Here is a 25,922-nt window from a genome sequence, read left to right on the forward strand (position 1 = left end):
TAGAACAAGCAGTTGCCTATTGTAGCAAGTAGTCAAAAGTACATTAACTGGACCAAAAGAAGATGGACTTAGCTGAGACTCAGTTATATACCAGATGATATATACTAGATGACCTCAGTAAGGTCACACACTCTCTGAACATATTCCCCCATCTCTAAAATGGTGAACTAAACTAGATCAGATTTTGCAAACTAGAGGCTCAAGGGTCATATCTGGACCATTGACATGATTTTTTTTTTACCTCACACATGGTATTTTAGTATCAGTGTATCTGCCTATAATAAATAGGATATTTCAAAGAGAAAATTATCCCACTTACTGGTTTCTCATAAAAATCTGAAGGTCTGCTTCCAGTAATGACAGAGTAGCTTGTGGTGGCCAAACCACTCCCTCTACAAGAATTACGAAGTTTGACAAAAAAGTACTACTGGAAGTTACTGGAAAGAAACCCAAAGCAGACAGAAACTAAATGGAAGTTGACCCTTAACAAAAGTCTGTAAGGCAAGGTGGCTAAAACACAAGCAGAAATCCATCATTTTATCAGCTGGGAGAGTAGAGAACGGATACCATCACTAATACAGCAGGTGAAAAGTGAGGGAGAGATCTCAGAGAGGAAAAAAGGACAAAGGGTAGGGGACCAGTCTTAAAAAAAAACCCAAAAAACTACAACTAAATCTTTGGATGACTCTGAACTGCACATCTGTTAGTAAGATTATAACACTAAAAGTTAAGTAACACATGTAATTCTGAAAGAAAGAAATAAACAGAGATTTCAAGTGATGTTTCCCATAGGGGAGTCATAATTTATAACTTGAGCTAAGCCAAATTAGCTGCCTGCTGGAATAAAAATCTCAGCAAAAGAAAAGGAATCAGGAGGCAACACCAGGAACTGCAGTCTGTCAGTATATATATTGTATAAAGCACAATATCCAAGATACAACAATAAATTACTAAACAAACTATGAAATGTGTCAATATGGCCCATTGTCAATAGTTTTTTTTTTAAGTCAACAGTATTCTGATCTGATGCAGATTTTGGAATACACAATACATTAAATTAACTGTCATCTATCTGTATGAGCAAGGTCTTAAGGGAAAAGACAGTTATAATGAATGAGCAGAAGTGTAGAAGGAGAATTTCATTCAATTCTGAAGTAAAAATAGAACCAAGTGAAAATGTGGGAACCATTTTTGGAAACTAACAGTATTTTAAATAAAAATTAGATATTAGATATGACTTTAACAGAAAAATAAAACAAAGAAAAAGAAAGAGCCAGTGACTTTGAAGGTAGAGCAACAAAGATTACCTAACCAGAAAGAGAGAGAAAAAATTTCATAAACAATAAACAGAGACACAGTGACCTTTGAGACAATTTTCAATGGTTTAACATACATACAATTAGAACTCCAATAAGAGAAAAGAAAAAGAATAGGGATATGTGTGTGTGTGTGTGTGTGTGCACGCATATATATGAATATATACATGTATTTATCTGAATAAATATATAAAAATATTTGTATTTATAAAGATAAATTATAAAAATGCTACATATTTTATAAAAATTTTTAAATGTAGATAGAAGAAACGAGAAATCCATAGAACATAAATACAACAAAAATTATACCTTTGAACATTACATCAAACTTCTGAAAAACAAAGGAAAAATCTTAAAAGAAAAATTAAGATACATTACATACAGGGGAACAATGATTAAAAAGTGACAACTGATTCCTCATGAAAAATAATGCAAGCCAGTGATAATGGAATGACCTGTTAAAGCAACACTCAAATCAGAATTCTATATCCAGTGACAGTATTCTTTTAAAATGAAGGCAATATAAAGACAGTTCAAAGTATGCAGAAGTAGGGAATTTGTTGCCAGAAATCTTAATAATAAAAAAATGTTCAAAGAGAGTCTCCTGGCTGGAAAAAGGCATTACAAGATAAAATTTCAGTTCTACAAAAAAATGCAGATCTGTGGAAATGACAAAGATGTAGTAACATGTTAAACTGATTTCATCATTAAATTTCTTTCTAATACTTCTACTAATATATATTAAGTACACACATCAGTGGGTATCACACTGTGATATTTTCTTACATGGATATGTTGAGCTTTAATCTCACCTCTCCCTTCTCCTACCTTCCTCTGTACCTGCTTCTTCCCCATCCCCTAGACTCTCTTCCCATACTCTTAATAGTACCTCTTCCATTTCTGGATCATCATTAGTTTGCGTTTTTAGTTTCCATATATGAGAAAAAACATGATGCTTGTTTTTCTGTCTCTAGCTTATTTCGCTACATAACATGTCTAATCCAATTCATGTTCATACAAATACCGTATTTTCTTCATCTATTCATCTGTAAATGGGCACCTAGGCTGCTTCCATCTCTTCGTGTGTGTACTAGTGCTCTTTCATACACTTGCTTCATTTCCCATGGATATACACCTAGGAGTGTACAGCCAGGCCATACGATAGTTCTAGTTTTAGTTTTCTGAGGAACTTCCATTCTGTTTCCCACAGTAGCTATATTAATTTATATTGCCATTAATAGTTCCTGTTGCTACACAACCTTGCCTGCATACTTTTTCCTAATAATACCCATTCTGAGGTGAAATCGGTTCTCAATGCTTTTGCATTTGCATTTTCAATTGCATTGGATTTGCATTTTCCTGATGGCTAAAGATACTGAGCATTCTTTCATATATTTATTGACTATTTGTGCTTCCTTTTTTATCTTCAATTTCTTTTAGAGATTTTTGCTCTTTAGGCAAAGTTTTAACAGTACAGTGTAAGATTATGATGTTTGCGTACATGAGGTTCTCAGAGCATATCTGACATGTAGCAGCTCCTGAGCTAGAAAACTATCTGAAGTTCTTTTCAGAATTATTGTTCTATGAAGCTAAATAACTTTGGCCAGTCTCCTATGCATTAGTACCAATATGTTGCAAATAACTTTGAACAGTTAATCATCCAGGAAGTCTTTGATTTGAATTCATAAGACAATATATCCCAATAACCACCAAGTCTCAAGTATAGTATCCGATATATTACATATATCACAGCAAATCCATTAGCATTCTTGACTACATACCAGGCAGGAGGTCCACGATAACTCCACCTGTTCTGTATATATTTCTCCCTAATATATATCATTAATTCAGGGAGAGTAAAGTAGAGAAGCCAAGGGCATGAGTTTTAGAACTATCTGGTTGTATAACTTACAGATACATGGCCTAGGGCAAGTCACCACAGCTCTCTGAACTTCTGTTTTCTCATCTATAAAATGTGGAAGACAACACATGCACCACAAAGTTCTTGGGATGATTAAATGAGATAGGGTCTACAAAACTCCTAGCAAGAGTGAACTAGGACATTCCTAGTGGCATGGTTTAGTAACAAAAATGAGCTTAAAGATATAATCCTGCAAATAGAGGAAAATGAATCCAAAGACCAGTATTCTGTTCATTTTTTGTTAAATATATTAGTGAGTGCTTTTGGCTAGTCATCCAATTCAGAATCTTTTAATTTAATTTGCATCCTATTATTAAGGAACAAGCATCCTGGAACCATTCTTCCTTGAATCCTTTGTTGTTCCTATGCTGCCTGCAGACCAAGGTGGCCTGAACACAAAGTGGCCCATTCCTTCTTATGAGCCTCTCCTCCAAGTGAGTGAGTTGATTCAAAAGCTGATCTAAACACATAATTTATAGCATCACAGTAATTCATTTCCCACTTTACCCCAGACTCATGGTTTATGGGGCCTCAAACAAGAAGGTACTGAAAACCACAGCCAGAACACACACTTACATAGGTGGGATTGCCTCTGTGATACTTCGATGGCCAGCCATAAACTGTATTATATGTCTTCAAATGCTCAGCTTCAGGAACAAAGACCAGGAACCTGAAGACCCAAGGTGTGCAACCAGCATCCCTCATCACTCACCACATCATTGGTAAGAAGTCTATCAAGGCCAAGTCATCCAATGCATCACTGCTAAACCAAGGGGGTTTACTTTGCTTGTTACCAAGGAAGCATAAAGCAAGCATGGTGTTTATGACCTCACCTTTAAAAATGAATTGCTCCTCTGGTTAATTATCGGTCACATGGATTTCTACCTCCCCTTAACTTCCTACAAATGGTTAACTAACGGGCCTGTCATCATCAGCCTCGTGAGGTGTAGAGGTTAAGCATAAGTTAGATGATAAGCCATAAATGTGATTAATTTGAAATGCTATTGGTTATTACAAAAATATATGATAATTTCCTCTTCAGTAAAAGGGAGCATGTTTATAGTGGTCCCAAGCTCTTTGTTCAGGCTTTGAGAAAGAGATGAGAGCATGATAAATAGCCCAGTCTCTGGGTGGACATTCGGGGTGAGGTGGCACAAATGAAGACTCACCACTTAGCACTGTTAGAAAAATGCAAACACATCACCACATTCGCAAGATGAATACTGAGTTTATGGGCTCCTTTCTTGAAGGGGCTGCTTGCTGTTGGGGAGGGTTAGATGCCAAAGTATTTGGAGTCAGAGGAGCCAAAGAACAAGGAAATCAGACTGGCATCACTGCATGCTAGGAAAAAAAGTACTGCCCAAGTAAATCCTACACACTATGATTAAAAACACATTCCAAATGCATAAATCATAAAATAATAATGCAGACTGCAGAGGTACAATATATTTTAAACCTCTCAGCCACATCAGTATGACATAAAGAAAACAGAACTTGAATGAGAAGCCTAGAGATAGTTGGTAAAATTCTGAATTTGGAGTAAAAACTGAATATACTCAACAAATAGGAAGAGATGTGTTCTGGTCCTTAAGAAATAAAAGGACAGCCTGAATGTTGTTCAGATGGTATGGCTGTCATAAGTCCTCAGTCTTTACAAGTGATATGTGGTGCGGGTGTGTGTGTGTGTGTGTGTGTGTGTGTGTGTGTGTCTGCTCTGGGAACATCCTAAAACTAGCAAATGACAGGCTACTCTCCATGCCAGGTGGCTGGTTTTTAGGAAAAGATGCCTAAATTCTAATCCACAGGCAAGCCAATGCCAATCAATGCACAGTTCTGCACAAGAGGACACAGCAGAGCAAGGAGACCAAGACGGCACAATGTCAGGGGGACAGTGGGACACTGGCATCTAAGCACAGTAAGCAGGTAAGAGAGGCCCTGGGCAAGCAGACCATCATGCCAACACCAACGGCTAAGAATCCTCAGAAAGCAAAGTGGCGATAAAAGCTTTACAGCTATCCCTCTTTACGCTGAGTGTTCTCTTTCTAAATTAAAAGTCGTTTTCCATTTTTAACAGCCCCAACAATAACACTTTATAGAGCACTCTCTTTTCACGGAGCACTTTATAGTCATTAGTTATTTAATCCTCAGAGGTGTCTCAGGAGGCCAATAGGCAATGGACTCGCTTTCTCCCCTCTCCTTGTCACGGAGACAAGAGCTGGGTCACAAGCATGCATGCTGGCTGCAAGAGGCAGTGCCCCATGACAGGGGCAAAGGGCTCCATCCAAATCATAAAGCAGCTAGTCTGCATTTGCTAGGCTTCTTGATATGTACACAACAATGGTTTGCTAAACACTGTCAGACCATTTTTACCAAGAGATTCCCATGCTTGTCTTCGCTCCCCCTTAGTAGACACCAAGACCAGTTGTTTAGAGTGGTAAAGATTTTATTACAACCTTCAAGTTAACAATCTCTCCAAAATGTGTTTGTTGCCTGGAGTGGCAGGCAGACATCACCAGTCCGTTCAAATGTAACAACTGGCTCAGTGAAATATCTCCACAATGGTAAGGCCTTTCTATTTCACTGAGGCATTTCTATACACATCAGATCAAACTCCAGACAATTTCGATAGTCTCCCCCCACCACACACATACTATACACTTTCCTAGATTTTCTCAAATTGTTTCATTGAATGAATATTTATGGTACATCTATGATGTACAAGACACCACCGAGGGATACAAGGGACAAGATGTTACAGGTACATGGCTCTTATGGCTAAGGATCCCACAGGCAAGGAGTGGAGATGTAATGAACATGCAGCTCCTGTAGTACAAGACAGCAAGTGTGCAATGCCAAAGTGCAGCAGAGACAGGATGCCACATGGGAACTCAGAGCACAGTTGCTTCCATTTGGTTGGTGGAGAACCAGACTGGTTTCACAGTGAAGCCAGACCTTGGGAAATGTACAGAGACCAGACCTGTGGGGCCCAAGACATTTCTGAAGTCCTCAGATAAGTGTGGTATCAAAGGTAACACTGTCTAGACCGGGAATTCAGCTCAGCATCTCAGAATCCGCCTCAAAGGCCCGAGGTCCTGAGTTCAATCCCAGGCATCAAAAAATTAATAAATAAATAAATAAAAAAAATAAAGACTGGTTGGAGATATGAAGGAGAAATATTTGGCTTCAGGTGCTTGGTATGTAATGGGAAAAACTTTTTTTTGCCTTTTTAGATCACCTCATTAAAGAAACCTGCCCACCCCAAGCCACTTACTTCCCCAATATATCTCTCTCCATGTTTTTCACAGTTCAGCAATTGTCCGTATCTTTCTTCTATTTCATCACCACCTGCCACTAGAATACAAATCCCATCTATTTAAACTAGGTATGCACATTGCTCCTTGGCACCATGTTAGGCACTCAATAAACATGGAATTAATTACCTAATTAATTACTATGCCATGGAAACTGGAAAGGCATCCTGTCCCTAGTTTTGTTCTAGAAGATGAATGGTTCTTTATTCAAAACCTTGCCCTCTATCTGCCAGATTTTGGGGAGGGGGACTTCATTTTATCTTAATTTTGCTTAAGCACATATACTGGAACAAATATGTCACAATGTCATGTCTGAGACCAAATATTCTGAGGTCCCCAGTGATTCTCCCAGCAAAGCCCACTGGGCGGGGCCCTGAGACCTGACCTCTGTGGATAATCACTGCAAACTCACAGCCACAGGTAATGGGGGAGAGAGAAGCTGCCAAGAGATGCTGAGAACACATGGTTCTCCTGGAAAGAAGCAAAGTGGAAAGCGACCCCTTAGCATTTATCAGCATTCTCTTCTCATGTAACCCAGAGAACTCAGGGAAGACTCCCAAGAAGAGTTCCTACATTCATATACAGTAAGCCTACATCTTTAGAAGGTCTTAACATTAAAAAAAGGAAGAACAGGAAGTCAGTCCCAACCACCCCAGAGCTGGAGATGCCTTCTCTTGAGATCATCTCTTCAAGGATCTTTAGGATATGCACTTACCATACATAGGCACCACCACCACCACCACCAACAACAACAAAAGGCCCAACAACAAACTCCATGGTATGTGGGGTGTGAGCTCCAAAATTTGGTGGCATTCAGCAAAGTCCAGCAGGCAAATTCCAGCACATTCACTCTGGCCCTTTATGTGTAAGGTAGTAACTGGACATGAGCTTGTGTCTGGCATCCACACATGTCCAGGTCCTCTAACAACTGGAAGGCATTGCTTCACACAAAATATATTTTCAGGACCACAAAGATAATTGAGACAGAATGCTAAGCCAGTGTGATTTTGGGGGGATTCATCTAAAAAGCCTAATCATGGCTAATTCACCATTTGCGGCCACCCTGGGATTTCATGCAGAGCGCGGGTTTCACTAAGGTAATTGGTGCTATTGAAACAAGCCAGTGCTCTGCAGTTCTCAGCTTCCTTCCTCGCCTCCGGGCACGAAGAGGATCAATATTTGTTAGGATTGCTTCTTGTTCCAACAATGTAAGATTTACAATACTAGCCAGGATTCTCACTTTGTCTTCACACAACTCATCAGTGGAACCCAATTACTAACCTCAGACAAACAACATTAACATGAGCCTCTATGCTGCTTTATTGCCCTTCATCCAGTCTCATTTCAGGGTCTTCAGGCAGTGCCACTATAACAGATACTACACTTTAAAGTGTGCTCCAAGGAATAAATTCTCAGTCTTTCATTACTCGTACCTTGATTTACTTCATATCATCTTGCCGCTATAGACAAAGATAACACACTGTAAATTACAGCCATCCTGTCTGGTAGTTTCCAAGGTAGGGGGAAGGCAGGGAGTGATGCTTTGGCTTCACAATTAGCGCTGGGCCAGGCGCTATGGTTCCCACATTGCCCACGATTAGCTGCTGTTTATTAGAACCATTTGCAAAGTGTGGCTTGGATACGCACATCCCTTCCCCCACCTTCAATGCTCCCTCTTGCCAGAGAGCCCATTAAATTAGAAAACCTTCAAAGCTAAATGAATATATGGTTTCAACTGGCCTTTATCGCATCCTCTCACAGCCACTTGTATACCTTGGTTTAGGAGGTAACAGTGCAATTGGGTTAGTGCACAGACCCTTGCTCCTGCTAGTAACTCGCTCAAAATCTCCCAAACTGGGTGCCATTTTCAGCAGCACCTTCTTTTCTCCATATCAAAACCTCAGCTAAACCTCAGCTAAACCTCAGCTAAATCAAAGCGATCTACCTCGGCCCAGCATTTCAACTAATACAAGAGTCTGGGTGAGGAGAGACCTGCAGAAACAGTCATTGGAAAAAGTCCTTTAAGTTAGCTGTAGCAGTACCCCCTTATTTGTCCTACAATTTCCTCCATCCTCCATCCTATTCCAGTAGCTGATAACTAAGAACATTAGTTTTATGCGACTTGTCAAGCTCAAATGAAAAGAGAGCTAACTTTAATGACACTGCAATTAATCGCCCCAATAGACAGACAGCTAAAAGACAAGATATTGACTTCATTAAGGATAATGTATTATGTCATTAAGTTGGTAGGGTCACCTTGTGTATCATACATGCCTGCTAATATATTGGCATTTTCCTCAAATAAGATAAATTCAAATATGAGTGATAAAGCTGATTAGAAAATGTTTAATCTAAAGAGGCTACTTTCCTTATATGCCTTCTCTGCAGCCCCATGTGGAAGCAAAGTCATAAGAAACCATTATAGACCCAAGATAATCTCAACTACCAGATCCAACTCATTTATAACCTGGTCCTCCCCCAGCTTCATTTCTACCATTAGAAAGGTATCTCACTGATGAAAGTTGGAAACTCCCTTGGTTCACATGCTTGAGGTATGGGGGACACTGTTTTCAACACAGAGTCAGCTTCATTTTGAACTTTCACGTGCCCAGATCATTCCATGAAAATGGCCACAAGGTTGGTGTGACACAGGGCTTGGGGCTAACCCTGTCCAAACCAGGCTTCCAAAGCTACTAGAATGGGAAGAGGAATCATAATACAACACAGCTCCAAAAGGGACCATTCTTTTTAATGAGCTAACTTCCCTTTGAGGCTTATCTAAAAGGAGTTGCTTGGCTCAAAATAAAATCATTTTTCATTTAGAGTGGAGTATTCACAAATTAAGATACATCTACTGAAGCTTTTCCTGGCACCTTATTTCACACAAATAAAATAAAGTTTTTAAAAAAATTATTTATCTCTCTTCAACAAATTCAGCAAAAATGTAATCACAGTTTAAATGTTGTCTAAGACTGAAGAATTCCAATGGCCAGTATCTTGTCATTCCCCATACTGGAAACTGGCTCCACAGCAACATTATTGTGTATTAGGACTTTTTCTTCCCCTAAATATCACAGTTTTTACTCAAGAAACAAAGTAATGATTTCATGACATTTAATCACCTCTAAGTAAAACACTTGCTTGTAATTAAGCCCATAAACAATATTCAGATGAAAATTAATCAAAATAAAATATTAAAATACAATGGTGATTGCTGAATAAAATACTGAACTCTCTAAATGAATGCTATGGTCTGAATGTTTGTATTTCCTCTAAATTAATATTTATCTCCTTACCCCTACAGTAATGGTATTAGGAAGAAGGACCTTTTGGGATGGGTCTGGACAGGAGGGTGGAGCCTTCATGAATGTAATTAACAGCCTTATTTAAAAAGTCCCGAACAACTTATTCATCCCTTTGACAATGTAAAGACACAGTGAGAGGATGCTGTTTCTGGGCCAGAAAGTTAGCCATAACCGGACACCAAATCCGCCACCACCTTGATCTTACATTTCCCAGCCTCCAGAACTATAAGAAATCAAGTTTAATCGTTTATAAGACAACCTTAAGTTTATGGTAGTTTGTTACAGAGGTCTGAATAGAACAAAACAGGGACTCCATGACATACATGCAAATATACTTGCTAGACATTTGCCTATACTTACAAATAGACTCATCTCCACAGATCATGTCTAGATAAATACTTCACCCTGTCATTGTCTACCAGAAAGAGAATTCAGAGTCTTCTTCCACAATTTTTGCCATTCTAAAGATGAGTACACTAAACTCTACAGAAGTGAAGAAAGCTGTCCACAGTTCTACGGCTTGGAGCAAACAATAACCTAGCTCTGATGATTCCCAGGTCACAAGGTTCTCTTCCACACCTCTCCACGGCACCTCCTTGTCTACACATGTGTACATGCTTTTAAATCCACTTTCCACACCCACAGACAGAACTTTCTGAACTGTGTCTCTCTTACTGGAGTATAGCATTATCAGAGTCAATGCACTGAATCTCATAAACAAAGATTTTTTTTTTTTAGAGAGAGACAGACAGACAAACAGACCATGTTATTAAACTGAACCAAGCAGATGACTAAAAATTCACTGCTTTCTTACTTAGAATCAGTCTTTTAAAATGAGATGTAAATAAAATAAAGGGGCAGACACGTCACAGTCTAGAGACTCTGGTGCAAAGTCCCCATCAAGCTTCAGAAGCACATCCTGCCCACATCTTTGCTTCCAGCCACTGATACTGAAATTGAAATACATGCTTGATTTTTCCAAGGCTGTGAGAGGAGGTCGGGCCCAGCAGTAGCGGAAGCACCTCAGTTGCTGGGGACAGATGCTGTCCCAGGGGTGTAAGGGGGATTTTCTGCCACTCACTCTACAAACTAGCCACTAATTGTGGACACCTGCAGCCCTCCCACCATGCCAAGCCTTCCCTTTTAACCCATCGTTCCTATTATTTCCATTAAGATTGTCAAAACCAGAAGTTTGGGAACCTTTCTCTGTGACCTTGGCATTTCTTTGCAGGCTTAATATATTGGCATGTTTTCCTCTGACTGCATCTCTTCTCATTTGTCATGATTATTGCTGAATTTTTCAACTGTCATTCCCAAACATAAATCAATGGTTGTCTACTTCCCCTTTGTCATATCTGCACAGCAAACAGCCTTTCCCTTCTACATGAAGCTTCCTCCCTTTCCATCCATTAAAAGGGGCCTGTCTGCAGGAGAAGTCAATCCTTTGTTAGGTCATTGCATTTATCACGCTTCCAATCAGTACCTGACACACTCATTCAGCCAGGTCTTCCACCACACAGTCATTGTTCATGGGGGGGGGGTTGCTGTAATTTATTTACGCGTGGTGTTTTCACTATCCATCTTGGGCAGTTTTAAATGTTTCACCCCTGCCTTCCTCTTCCTTGGGAACCTCGAGGCTTTGAGGGAATATGGGGGATGAGAGTGGGGAACGTGGAGAAGCGGGTAGGAGAGGGTGGGGGTAGAAAAGAATAAGGAGCTTTGTGCCTGTGGGAGCAGCTGGCCAGAAGCAAGTTCTGTGAGCCAGTGAAAGAGGCCAAGAGGAAACCAAGACCTGGGAGCCCCAGTTACAGGGGACCCACGCAGGCCAGGAGTTCCCCTCACCATGAAAAGTGTCCATGACGTACTCCAGGAGAGTGAAGTCCCATCAAATTTCAAAAACGTCTTTATTTATAAGCAAGTGGTGTTAATGGTCCTAGAGGACTCTTTAAGAGGAAAATGGTTTCAAAAGAGAAAAGAAGTAACTCAGATACTAAGAATCCACACTGCCTCCAGGTAGCTACTAAAGCAGAAATAAACCACTGTGTGTTGCCAGGAAAATTCCAGATGAACATAGAGTTGATACCAACACCATTCACAGGCACTCGCTGAGGTACCAAAATTGTCACCGGGCAGCACCTGCCGTGCACCCAACAGGTTTCTCCTCCCTACCCACTGCAGACCCACTCTTTCTGCCTGCGCTCCCTATGCAAGGTTCTTATTATCACCCACCCTCTGATACTGGTGCAAGCTCTGTCTTCTGTTGCAAGGAAAACATTTAAGCAGAAGTTCTGGCCTTCTCCTTCCATATAAATGCTTTTAACTCAGGGTTTAGGGAAAGGATTCCTCCAAAGGTGCCAGAGCTCTGCTGGCTGTCCAGCCCCATCCTGGCCACTCCTCTCTCTCATGAAAGCAAAAAAAAAAAAAAAGACAAAGAATGTTGATAATTCTAAGCCTCTTCATTTCTGTGTCCTTCCTTCCTTTCCTCAAAGAAGAGTTCCAGAAATCAACAAGTCCATGTAAAAAAATCAGAAAAGGAACCAGAGATGGGTGGTATTACATACATTTATACCACAATGAATAACAGATAAAACATTCACCCCCAAGTCACTGTCCTGAGATCAGTAGGTGGTGCCTTGTAACTCCCAAAATCTACGAAAACATTTTTCAGACTCAGAAGTTAAGGTCCACTGTTATTGAACAGCTCAGCTAAGGATGCAGAGCTAACAAAAAGATGAGAGCTGCCTGGTTCTTGAAGCACAAACTTCCTGGAAATCCTGAGAAGTATTCTGATGTACTTGCTCTTAGGGCTGCTGTTTACAGTTGTGCTGGACAGTATCTACACAGCTGGACACGGCAGTCCTATGTAAGTGTAGGGGAATGGGAAGTGGATAAAACAGTTCTTCACCACAACCTTTCAAAGGCATACACTTTTCAAAGCAAACCCCATCCAGCAGGATGCAACTATAGGATCTTACAAATACAAGCCAACCTATAATGTCAAGGCAGCAGAAAAGACTATATGCTGGGATTCTCTACATCTCACCTAATACTTTTGTACTCTTTGCATCCTCCCTGCACACATTTTGTAAAACTATTTCTATGTGGTGTGAGTGGATCACAAGAATTATTGCTTCATCTTCTTCATGGCCCTGGGACAACTTACAGGAGCATATATTGCTCTCTGGACCTGCTGTGACCTCCATTATCATGTTAGGAAACCACATAGTGCTGGATGCTCTGCTCTTAGCAAAGACTTAAGTTTTATTTCTTCTTCATGCAAAGACAACAAGCAGGCAGAACTATGTCCAGAATATGATCTTGCTGTCAAAGTCCTTGTGCAAGCATGGGTGTAGGTATTCAAAGCATTCTTGAGTCATTTCCCCATTAGTAATGCATCACAGCCAATTTCTGTGGTTGAACCTGGAGTGACAGGTTGAGGAATGAAGAGTCCAGCAGATCTCACCAGCCAATCTCCTCCAGCATCCTCCTAGCCACATCTCTGTAGGCTGAGTAGCCTTTCAGCCTGATCATTTGCTTGAAGGTGATGAGGCAGGATGGTGACAGCTCAGATAAGGTTCCTGTCCACAACTTCCTTAAATTCAGACCCACTGTCAGAAACGATAGCATCTGGCAGGCCATGTGTTGAAAGTACCTGCGATTATTTCAAAAAAAGCTAGAACTAGAATGTCTGTGGGCACCTTGAATCATTTTCAAAAGGAAGCTATGCCTGGATAGGTCTGCAGAATTAATCCTGATTCCTGAGTAAGCTTTGGTCCAGCAACTTTACAAAACACCTTTCACATACACCATTTTTTTGCAGATTATTCCAAGTAGGTTGGCATTATTCTTAATAGACTTCATTATTATAATCCATTCTAGACTCCATGAATACAACTTTTAGTTAGTTACTTAAAGGAAAGTAAATTCAGGAAAGAATTGTATTTAGAACGGCCAAATGAAGTAATGACTAGCCTTTGGAATAAACAACATGCTTTTTTAAGGTTTAGTTTTGGGGACCGATAATTTACTCAAGCTAGATGCTAGTAGTTGAGTTCTGTAATGAGCTATACAGCCATTCCTTCTATAATAGTCAACTAGAAGAAGGGTCCAAGACATGTAATCTGCAGCCATATGACTTGATTAGTAAGGCTATCAGACCAGAAAGCTTTAAATCAAAAATCATATATAAGATCTGTGGCAAAGAGCATCAGTGTTTATTAGTTTTCCATGCTTGTAAGCAAGTATAGTAAGAGGAAAAGAAAAAAAGACCTTATATACATACTAATATAATCAAGCTTGGAAACCAGAACTCAAAGAAACTGAGTTGTGGGCACAAATGAGAACAGATGTTTAGAAAAAGTTAACAATTTCTCGATTCTCATAATAATAGCAAAGTCAACTTCATAAAACTGTGTTCTGTTGTTGAATTGGGCATTCTATGTGTTCCTGAGCTCTCTACTATTTTGTGGCTAAACAAGGCTTCAATGTAGTGAGATGAAGAAACTACATGAGAAGATAGAAAATGGTTCTGGATGACTCTTAAGTATGAAAATAGGTTCCCAAATCAAGAAATACTGGACACTTTGAAAATGGATGTCAGCATCAGGGACAGGGCTTTTATAGTAGAGAACCAGGTAGGTCAGTCCTGCTGAAGAGGATGGTCATAGAAGTCTTAGGAACTTCAAAGCTCAGTCAGAGTCTCACCGAGGCACCAGGCATTCCTGGGTGGACTTCTTGAGAGGAAGCTCAGAGGAAAAAACTACTATGGATTCTGGTGTTGCATGTTTCCTTTCTCTTCAGATCTCTGCCTTGTAAAACCCATGGTTCCTAAAAGTATTTTAAGAGTTCCATCTCCCATTGGGAGATTAAAAAAAAAAAGCTATCACTTTCAACATTACCGATGCTACCCAGCTGATATCCTATCACTCTGGGTCTCTATGAGGTTGCAGACATCTACTGTAACAATGGAAATGGAATGGAAAAAATCTTTAAGATGAAACACCCCTTGCTTAGAGATGACACATGCCCAGTTATCTACATGTGTAGGCAAGGTCAAATTCAGCAGGGACCTCCCTGCCTTTTTCTCTTCTCCTGCAATTCCTGTGAGTTGACTGACTTGGAAGCAGGCTCTGCTATCCTTGTTCACACTGCCCATAGAGCTCACCATCCTGGGCACATGAAGCTGGCTTCGGCCTGGAGAGACAATCAGGTTCTTCCACTTGTTTCGAACTTGGAGTAAGATAGTGTTTTGGCTTTTCAGTACCTTAATGCAGTGATTGAAACCAGGTAAGATGTCATCATTGTTCTTTTCCCGTTCCTTAGAAATGACTTGAGGATTCAATTGGCAAAATCCTTCAACTCAATCAAATAGTACCAATAGTATTGAATCAAATAATGTGCTGATGGGAGAATGTTCTAATGATTCTGAATGTAGCAAATACTCCAGGACTGGAAGAATCCAAAGCAGACCACCCACAAGGAATTACACAGCCTCCAATCTCAATATGGGGATTTTATTTTTTTTTGTCCAAGATTACTTCCTTTCTAAGAAATCACAATTTACATTCACATTACAGATTCAGCAACATTAACTTCTTGAACCTTGCATTCTCAAAGAACACAGAGCAAACTGAGAAGGCTAAGAGTGGATGTGAACCCTGTCTCAGAAACCTTGCCATCGGGCACCTGCCTCGCAAGACCAAGGACCCAAGTTTGATCCCCGATACCAAAAAAAGAAAAAAGAAACCTTGCCAAAGGGCTTACTGAGAATGAGAATAGACCCTTAAAAGAGTTTCCACTATCAATAAACCACAACTCTTGCTGCCTTCAACTCACTCTGCCTTCAATTGAACAGTCATGATCATTGAAACCAACAACATCATCAATGCCATCATCCACTGTCCACTTAACAGCAGAACTTCTCTGAATTATAAATCTGGAAGCACTATCCAGTCATCAGTTACTACATACATTGTGATTGGCTTATACTTTCTGATTTCTCCAGATGGTCACACTAGGCTATATGTTTATCAGCATGTGTAAAGCTTCTGCCTCCCTCCCATCTCCAAATAAAACACTAATAATTCCAGAAATGTCTGTCTCTCTAAGAGATCTAAACTTCCTACTAAATGATCTGCCCTTATTTCATTCTTACTTTAGTGGGTAAGTACATTTCTGAACATTGACAGATGGTTCTGGTACGCGTTGTCTATATAAGATCTTAGGCAAAGCAGGTGGGAGAACTATTATTAGATATATTTAGGTTTCATGAACCATCAGAAGTAGAACATAAATCTGTTCTCAAGCTCTCCTGATTTCCCTGAGAATCAAAGCTTCTCTGCATATCATTCTGAAGAAGCAGAATGACCAAGAGTCTTCAGTGAATTCATGTGTGAATGAAAGGTGACAAAATCTACTGAGACCTCAGGGTGGACACTGCATTCAGACATTTTTCAGTAGTACCTAAGAATGACTACACAAGTCATTGTTGCCAAATAGCCTATTTTTAAACATCCCCAACTCTGTCACAATAGAAGGGAGGCCTCAGAAAAGGAAAGCATGTGCAAACCCTTCACGCCTGTAGTTTGTAATTTTTGACCAAAAAAATTTACAACATTGCTGAGATAAGTCCTACCCATCCTATGTTATTGTAACCAACCCTTAACTACAGGATTCTTAGAGTAATAAAATAAGAAATAAAACAAAAACAAAACTCTGTAAGATTAAGCTACAGTGGTCTCTGGCACACAGGAGTGTGTCTTCTTCACACAGAAATTGGAAAGTTGTTTAATCAGGGACCTTTTGATCATAAGGTAATAAGTCAACCAGATGTAAAATTAGTATCTACTAATATCCCTCTATTGTGCGGATGATTAGCTGTGTAACTTTGGGAGACTACTAAGATTCTCCAAGACTCAGTCTCCTCAATTAAATTTGAAGATAATGGCTTCTTCACCCTGGTGGCAGCTGACGTAAAGGAGACAACAGGAGGTCAGGGGCGGCCCCAGCACGCAGGCCTCCCAAGTGTGGCTCCTGCGCTCCTATTTTTGTGTGTGCAAAATGCAGAGAGATGACAGTTTATACATGGATTCCTCAGACTTAAGCAGAAGCTCACCTTCACTTTCTCACATGAAAGTTATGCCTAGGAACACTCATCTACACACTGGTCCGTGCACATACCCATTCTGGACCAGCCATGATCCCCACAAGCTGTGTCCCATTTCTCTTCCCTGGCCACCTCCCTCTCCAGTGCCATCCTCTAGTGCACTGCTCTCCTCCCCACCCCATGAAGTAGCAGAATTCATGGTTGGTAAAAAGTTAAAGAGGGGTCCATAATCCTCCCAAAGCCAGATCCCCTTGGCATCCCAGCACATACAAAGGTGAGAATAGCACAGCTCCTTAGAAATAACCATGTCTTGTGGCAACTCCGATACCCAGAATGGATACAGGCAATTCTGCACCTGTCAGAGTTGGGTGGGCACCAGTGCCCTGCATATGTCCCTTCCCCAGGCAACCTGAGGTCCTGCTACAGAAAGCACCCTTTCATCAAGCACATGGAGGAAGCAGGGCTCTGTGTGACAGAGTGGATCATCTGGGGCCACACGAGTGGTTTGTGTCAGGACAGGACCTAAAACCTAGATATACTGGCTCAAAAGCCACCCTCTTCCCCTGAGTTGCCAAAATATAGCCATCTAAATATCAGCATTTATATTAAGCATTAAATCCATTTTACTAAACAGTAACTACCCTCACTGTATATGATGCACCGAGCTTTAGATGTCAACTAATTTGACTTACTCTCCCTTTCATTGCCCTTATATCTTGCTTAATAAGACATTTTATTCAGATACTGCTGAGGTAATAAAGGAAGAAGCGTGGTTGCCAAATGTACTGCCATTTTTATTTTTAGCTTCACTGGAGTAAGGGGTTATTTTCTTGTGAAAAGGATGAAATGCAGCTGCCAGCCTTTTAAATTGTATCACGCAATCCTGCTTTTGCCCGAGCAATAGATTTCCAGATAACTGCAGCAATCTTCTCTAAGTATAAAAAACAAAACTAAAAAAATAAAAGAAAAAAAGAGGTAGCCTCCGCCACCCTTCCTGTACCCTGCCTAGCCTCATGGCAAAGCTTCATCAAGAAGGGTTATTTGATAGCCTACATTCCATAAATATGCTGACACCCCCACCCCCAAAAGCTAAGAGGCTACACATCAGTTTCTGTAACCAACCATGTGAAACTCTGGCATGATCGACTGTAGTTACAAGAAAATGATGATATTCAGCTAACACTTACTGAGTTATTATCATGCAGAGGTGCTGTGCTAAGTGCTTTCTATGGATTGATTATCCTACTTAGTTTTCACAGTAGTCTTGTGAGGAGCCATTCCACAGACAAGGACACTGAGGCATAGAGAGGTTAAGTAACTTGCCCAAAGTCATTCATCGGTATGTGGTGGATCCAGGATTCACATGCAGGTTCCAGAGATTGCACTCAGAAGCAGTACACCTGCTTTGTGAATAGCTGTGGGTTTTGGGATCGGCATCTCTGAATCCAAATCTACTCCACTGCATACTAGCTTGTGTTCTCGGGCAAGTTGATTAACCTTTCTGAACTATACTTTTTCTCATCTGAAAAATATAAAGAAACATCTAGCATTCTCATGAAAAATGTGTCTTACTCCCTTCCCTTGCCTCAAGTCAGAAAGTCCTTCTTGGGACGAAGGCTACCCCAGATGAGCAAACGGAACTAGGATTTGGTGCAACAGTAGACATGTTGTAAAATTTGCAGAACAAACCTGGAAGAGTTGGCTGGAAGCAAGACATGAGAGAAGAAGAGAAGAAAAGAATTTTGATGGAAGGTCTCTTTAACTCCATGGAATACCATGGAACAAGAAGCTGGGGGCATGTACAAGCTGGGTAGGGTTCATGCACAAGCTGGAGACTCTTGTGGTTTTATAGTGGATAAGGTGACATATAGATCTTACACTGGGGAGCTGCACAGTCCTAGGAGTGAGAACAAGGACCAATGGATGGTAGTTCTAGGGAAACAGCTTTTGCTCATCCTAAGAGCAAACTTCCTACCAGTCTCAGGTAAGTTGGCTGGTACTGCCCCTGGATCCAGTGAGTCTCCTCATTGGAAACCCTCGAGGTGGGACACCGGAAAGGCTAAGTAAACAAACTCTATCTATCTAGCCCTGAAATTCTGTGATTCAGTAGTTAAAATCACGATTAGGTCCCAAAAGTTGCAATTTGGGATTAGCCCAGATTTGCTGCAGCCAGAGCAGGGGAAAGGGGCGTGGCATCCCTAAGGACACCCCAAAATGCAACCAGGCCAGACCTCACAAAATGCAAAAAGACAGCAACCAGTGCTGGTGCATCTACGTAAAAGTCCAGAAGGGGTCCTTCTTGCTACCAGCTAGTATGGGAAAAGACTACCACCACAGATTCCCAAGAAAATACTGCAAGCCTCCTGCTATGACAGGAAGAAGCCTGCTGAGTAGAAAGCTCTGCTTGTTTACAGCGAAGTCACAAGTCCAGGAAACCAGATAATGGAAGCAGGACAGGTGGCACCCCACTGGGATCTACAAGCCAGAGGGAACAGAACTGGAGGATGTAGGTACAATCTCACATTGTCACTTATGTTCACAAATATCCAGGGGGAGACCCCCCTGACTCATCCCTGCAATGTCACTGTATACCATGCTATACGAAACACCAATTAAAAGAAGGCCAGGCAAGCATCTCACACCACCAGCCAAGCCCTGGGAGACCAGAAGCAGAAGTCTCCATTTTCCAGACCCTAGTTCACAACAACCTAGAATGGAACCACCTCGTTGAAATAAGTTTTCTTCTTCCAAACTCTACATTGGAGATCTCAGTTGCAATGTTGGCATGCTTCTGGGAGCAGGAAGCTCTGGTTGCCATCTTTTGACTTTTCCTCTCCTGCCTAACTCTCAACTCCAGGAACAACACAGAGATGTCACTTCTTCCTATACAGCTTAACCTGCTCTGCTTGTTACTGAAGCCCAATTCAAGTAAAATCCTTCTCTGTATGCCTTAGGCACACAAGAATAATGAAGACAGAAGAGGACTCAATCTGGCATTTAAGTATGTCCCATGTACAAGCACAGGAATAGCACAATGATGAGAAGCTGGAACTCTGTTCAAAAGCACTTCCTAGCCATGTGTCCTTGTACAAGTTACTTAATTTCTCTAGGTCTCTTTCTTTATCTGCATAATGGAAATATTAATAGAAACTACCTCATGGAGTATTATGGCTTAGATCCCTCAAATTCCACATATGCAGAATCCAAAACATTCTCATGCTTTTTAAAGTGATTGTATCATGAGGATGCTATAGCTATCAACAGATTAATCCACTGATGAGTTCCTAGTTGCATGTGCTATTAGGAAGAGGTAGACCCTGGCCTAAACAGATGGTCACTGTCATGACCTATAAGGACATATTCTTGTCCCTGGTCACCTTCATTCTCTGCTTCCTGGCCGCAATGAAGTGAGCAGCTTTCCCCACTATGTTCCTCCACCATGCTGTTTCTGCCTTAGAGCAAACTGACCATGGATTAAACCCCAAAACCGTGAGCCACGTTAAACCTCTCCTCCTTTAAGTTGTGTGTGTTGGGTACTCGTCCTAGTGATGGGAAAGCTGACTAATGCAGAATCTGGCATGAGAATGATGAAAGTTAAGAGATCCAGGAACATTTAGAATACTGCCTGCCACAGAATAAGTGCTTACAGGAGTGTTTGCTTCTGCCCTCACTATTGTCCCAGCATCTTCTTCCTCCACACCTGACAAAATCACTTCTTTGAAAAGCAATCCTTCTCCCAAACCACTAAGCCAACCTATAATGATATGGGGGACATACACGGTTTAAAACTATGGATGGTTCTCAGAACATATTTTTTTTAAAGTCAGATATGCAAACTATTGATCTAATAGATCATTCTATTCCAACTCTTCCTCAAATCTAAGACTCTCTAGCAACTAGGGTAATTAAATTGTAAAGGTGCGCCATGTACTATGGGAGAATTCCAGGGCCTGATATAAAAATGTTCATTACCAGCCAGGCCCCTGCAAGATGATCAAATTAACCTCACTGCCAGGAGTATATTAAGAAAGAATAATAAATTATTCAAAACTTAATGCTGATAGAGCAAAAAAATATTTATGGAAATATCATCAGATTATTGCATTTTAACCACAGTCCCATTGCATGGCTGAAGTGTTAAGTCCTCAAAACACTTTGGGGGAAGATAAGCTAGACCCAAGTTGCTTGATATTGGCGTCCTCTCTGGGAGGATAGACCATATGCCCAGCTGGGGAGAGAAAAGGTCAGCAGATCAGGCTGGAGATCTGAAAAGCCAGAAATATGTCAAGGTTCCCCTAGGCATTCCTGTAAAAAAAGCCACCCACCCGTGCCTTGGAGTGGCAGGCAGCTGGGTGGTCAAGCAGATACCACTCTTAAAGCACTCTTTCTTTAAGAAACAGAGAGAATCCCCCAGTCCCACAAATTAAATTCATTGATCCTTGCAAAAAGGGAAAAAAAATCCAAGAGAAACAAAAATTTCCAGGAACGTACAGAAGATGCATTCCCCAACCCCTTCCCAGTGGCTGCCTGAGCTCTCTGCAGCTCCCCCAGCCCCCACCCCCTTGTTTAATGTCTCTAACTTTATGCCATGTTCTCTTCCTCTTTCAGCACGGCTGAGCAAAGCTGACAGGCGGATTCCTTTGCTTTTCAGGGTATTAAAGCCACTTTCCCGCTCTGACAGCCTGTTCTACTCTGCCACCTTATAGTTCTGGCTTCACACTCCTCTGGGCAGCCAGTCCTTCCTGACAGACCACTGTCACTTCCCATCATCCTCTCTGTATATCCTGCTCTCTCCCCCTCAGCACGCATCCCGACTTTCCAACCAATGCAATTATTTTTTTTGACAAGCCATCCATCAGTTTTAACTTTAAAAGCACTTTCTGCTGATATCCATTGTTAAATCCTTTGCTTTTTTATGGGGCTTGCATGAGAGAATATGATATCAGACATTCAAACTACCAAACCATGTAAATTTACTTTGTTCTCAGCTATGTTTCCAATTTCACGTCCAATTTTTCGGTACATTATGCGTAGTTGTTGTGCTTAATATGATGTTGTCAAATCCCATTAAAGTTCACTGCATTGCACGGCTTTAAAAACAGGTTACAATTTGCATTCTATAAAGAAAGGAAGGAGTGCGGTCTGAAGTCAAGCTGAATCTTATTAAAATTATCTGTTCAATTGTTACATTTGTAGATGGAGTAATTTTGAGGCATTAGCTGAGACACATATGAAAATGTCAGCATGCCAACTAACGACAATGAGAGCAAAAGGAATCTCTCTGCGAAACTCAATAAAGCTCCTTGGCTGGTGACATAAATTTGATGATAATCCGAGGAAATGAATAAGGGACCATCCTGTTTGAATAGGAATTACCTTTTCTATTAAATCACTTTGGTGTGTTTCCACGTGGCCTACATCTTGGTCCTAGGCCACAGTAAGTCTCCGGGGACTTGTTCCTAGCAAGAGGGTGGTGAGAGGAGCAAAGGCAGAGAATCCCTCAAGTGGAAGATCATTTCTTTGAAGGGTGGCACACTCAGAGGTGTTTTAAGACACCTTCAAAGGAGTCTCTAAAAATATAGGGTTTTTGGGTTTTGTTTTGTTTTTTTTTTTTCCTGTTTGGAACAAGCAGGAAGAGTGGAGCTCCTCCATGCCCCAGGACACAGGGAAAGCTGCACTGATCTAAAGAAAATCTCTGAGCACAGAAATCTCTCTGGGAAATGAAAGCAGGTGCTGCAGAGGGGGACTCTTGGGGTGCTGCTGGGATGGATGCAGAGGCACACAGGAAAAGCCAGAGGCAGAGATTTATGACATTAAACCAGTAACACCAAGCAGTTTCTGGGGGCTTTCCTGTCTCATACAGTTCCCATCCTGGCTGTTTTCATCACAGTGCTGATTTCAATATGCCCTGTCATTAAATCTAGTCTCTGATTTTAAAGATATCCATCACCTGCACTGAGCAGAATTATGCCATTAGGGGCATTATTAACTGAACCATTGACTTCATTGACTATAACAAGTTAAATTTTTGTTTCACACACAAAGAATATTCCCAGTGCAGACATCTATACCCCCTTCAATGTTATTTTATTAAGAATACCATAATTTAAATTTTTCCAACACAGTTGGTATTTAGGTAAGCCATGATAACAAAGAATAAAATTCAGTGACTACGGAAGATGTAATGAGCTGTTCTGGAAGTGAAAGCTGGCAATGAGGAAGGGAGAAAAATGGAGGGTACTGTAGGGTTTGGTCAGGCACTGAATCATTCTGTGACCTTAGAAAAGTCACTCAGCCTCTTCGGGGCCCCATCTTCTCATCTGTCTATGAGGATCAGTATTTCCTATAGTTATAATATATATGAGCCTCATCGTGAGGTTCACCAATATTAATGAGGAAGAGGGTATAGAAAATAGGACATAATCAATAGGGTAGGAAAAGACGAGAACTCACTGGAAGATGAAAATGAGTGTTTCAATTAGATGCAGAGGAGCAAATAAATAAATTTCAGTTCTCATGACAGATCTGGTCAGTTGGTGGCCACCTTCAGGGTGTCTCATATGAGCCTCATCGTGAGGTTCACCAATATTAATGAGGAAGAGGGTATAGAAAATAGGACATAATCAATAGGGTAGGAAAAGACGAGAACTCACTGGAAGATGAAAATGAGTGTTTCAATTAGATGCAGAGGAGCAAATAAATAAATTTCAGTTCTCATGACAGATCTGGTCAGTTGGTGGCCACCTTCAGGGTGTCTCACATGAGGACCCCAACCAGAAGAGGTCCATATTCCTTCCTGGTCTCAGCCTCTCAACTAGAACATTCATGCCCTTGGCCCTCCAAGCCAAGTCATCTCCCCCGTTCTTACACATCAAGGAAGGCACTCCAAACCAAAACCAGGCCTCTGCGCCAGGGAAGGAGGGAAGAGACCATCAAGGTGGCAACAATTTAAAGCTTCAGAGTAGGCACGCCTCTTCTCAAATAGTGAGAGATCTGCCAGAAGCAGACAACCTGGTCCTGAAGAATAATTTCTCTGATAAAACCCAGAAGGAACGAAGGCAAGCATCATGGCTTTGCCTCTATGGTTAGGAATTCTGCCACCAGGATGGATAGGAGACAGATAATATTCTGGAAAAAAAAAAAAAGACTGACAAGAATTTTACACTTGATTTTTCTTATCAAGCAGAAGAAACAGAACAGAATGAGATAAAAAGTAAAAGGGAGTCGATGAGGGAACAATTGAAGGATGCAAGAGTTTACATCTAAGGCACATTAATAAGTTCAGATGACAGAAAATGCGGGTGGGGCAAGGGAATGGGAAGTTTGTCACTATTAAACGCCAGGAAGGATCAGAAACAGGAAAAGATATGTAAACACAGTCTGGAAAAAACTTCCTCACAACAAGAGTGTCTAGAAATTTTAGATCCCAAAAACAAAACACACTTCGGGTGGGTTTTAAACTAACTTTTGAGGAGCCTCATTATCGTTACATGAAGTCAGTCTGAGGTCTAAAAGAAATATTTATTTCATGGGCATAGGAGTGCCATGAGCACACATATGTTCATGTATGCGCACACACACCACTTTCTACCTCAATTGAAAGTCTCCAATAACTACTCAACAACCTCTGCAGATTGTCCCCCACAGGAGCCAAGATCCCATCTGTCATGCTCTGACCAGATGAAAATATTTCACAACCTAAGTTTCCCTCTTGGAAAGATAATTAGCCCTCCATGTCATCCACTTCTCCCCTGAATGCCTGGAGCAGCGATTACATATAGAACCAGCTGACATTTGGCACACAGTGACCTGTTTTCTGGTTCATCTGTCTACATATGTATGTCCTTTCTAGCCTACAGTGCAAATCCTTTGAGACCAAGGACCACGTATCTTGCTACTTTACACCCCAGGACTGAATACACACCACCCAATATGAAGCAGAACCCCACCAATGCAACTATTTGAGGCAGCCAAGCTTAGGCAGCCATGAATTGACTTAAAATCGTACAAAAGAACCAGGTCTCCAGCGACTTGACATTTTCTGTATGCCCAATTTCATATCCTTTTAAAAATTTACATGTCTGTGGCAGAAATATTCCTGTTTAAATAGCTAAAGAGTGACTCCATTTGTTTCTCCCTATATTATTAATTGATTGGTTGGATTTAAAGTTATCAGCTATGAGAGGCACTGGACAGACCACATACAGAAAGAGAGCTCCCTCGTAAATATGACGAACAAGACGGCCACTCTCACATTCAGGGTGGCTGGGATCCTGCCTGAAGCTGTGTGAAGACAGAGGCTTTGGGTCACAGGCACATCTTGAAATGTATCAAGGCACATGTGTTTCCTGAGCTGCTCCTATAAGCTGTACTGTAAAATCCAGGCTGAGCTGCATTCCATTTTCAACTCTGGGTTTTGTATTGCTTTGTTTCTGTTTGTCTCTTTGAGAATGTGCTAGAAAAAATCCGACTATCAAAAAGGAAGGAAGGAAGAAAGGACTAAAACATAGCATTATGCTAAAGATAGGAAGATCCAGATCTTAGGTTTGGTCTGCCAAATCCAGCCACATGACCATCCTTGGGAATTTTTCCTCTCTGCATTTTGGTGCAATCTGGGTTTGCTTTGGGTAACACTTTCTGGCTCCTGGTGCTTTGAAGGCTTCTAAGGAGCCAGTACTGAGTTGGAGAGGCTTTGCCACGGCATATACTGATTAGACCCAGGGTTGAGAACATGGGGACAGCCCAGAGCTGTGGACAGCATGGGATTATGTTCTCTAGAGACTCTGCCAAAACCCAGGGGAGCACCACAAGGCCATAAAGCCAGCACCCCATGCTGCCACATCAGTGGTAAGGACAGGATCTAAAAACACAGCACACTGGAGCTGCCCTGTCGCCTGGAGACCAGAGAGAAGTTGCACGTGGGCTGGGTTGACATCCTCTCCTGCCCAATCTTTATGTAAACTC

General features: G+C 41.2%; 1 protein-coding gene across 3 annotated transcripts in view; it reads right to left on the reverse strand.

Annotated features, from left to right (window-relative positions):
* The window catches only part of Lrmda (leucine rich melanocyte differentiation associated), a 1,009,463-nt gene that overhangs the window by 541,679 nt on the left and 441,862 nt on the right, over positions 1–25,922 (reverse strand). The gene's annotated exons all lie outside the window — the stretch shown is intronic.

This window comes from Fukomys damarensis, unplaced genomic scaffold (genome assembly GCF_012274545.1).
Source record: "Fukomys damarensis isolate Sample0158 unplaced genomic scaffold, DMR_v1.0_HiC HiC_scaffold_20, whole genome shotgun sequence".
Lineage (NCBI taxonomy): Eukaryota > Metazoa > Chordata > Mammalia > Rodentia > Bathyergidae > Fukomys > Fukomys damarensis.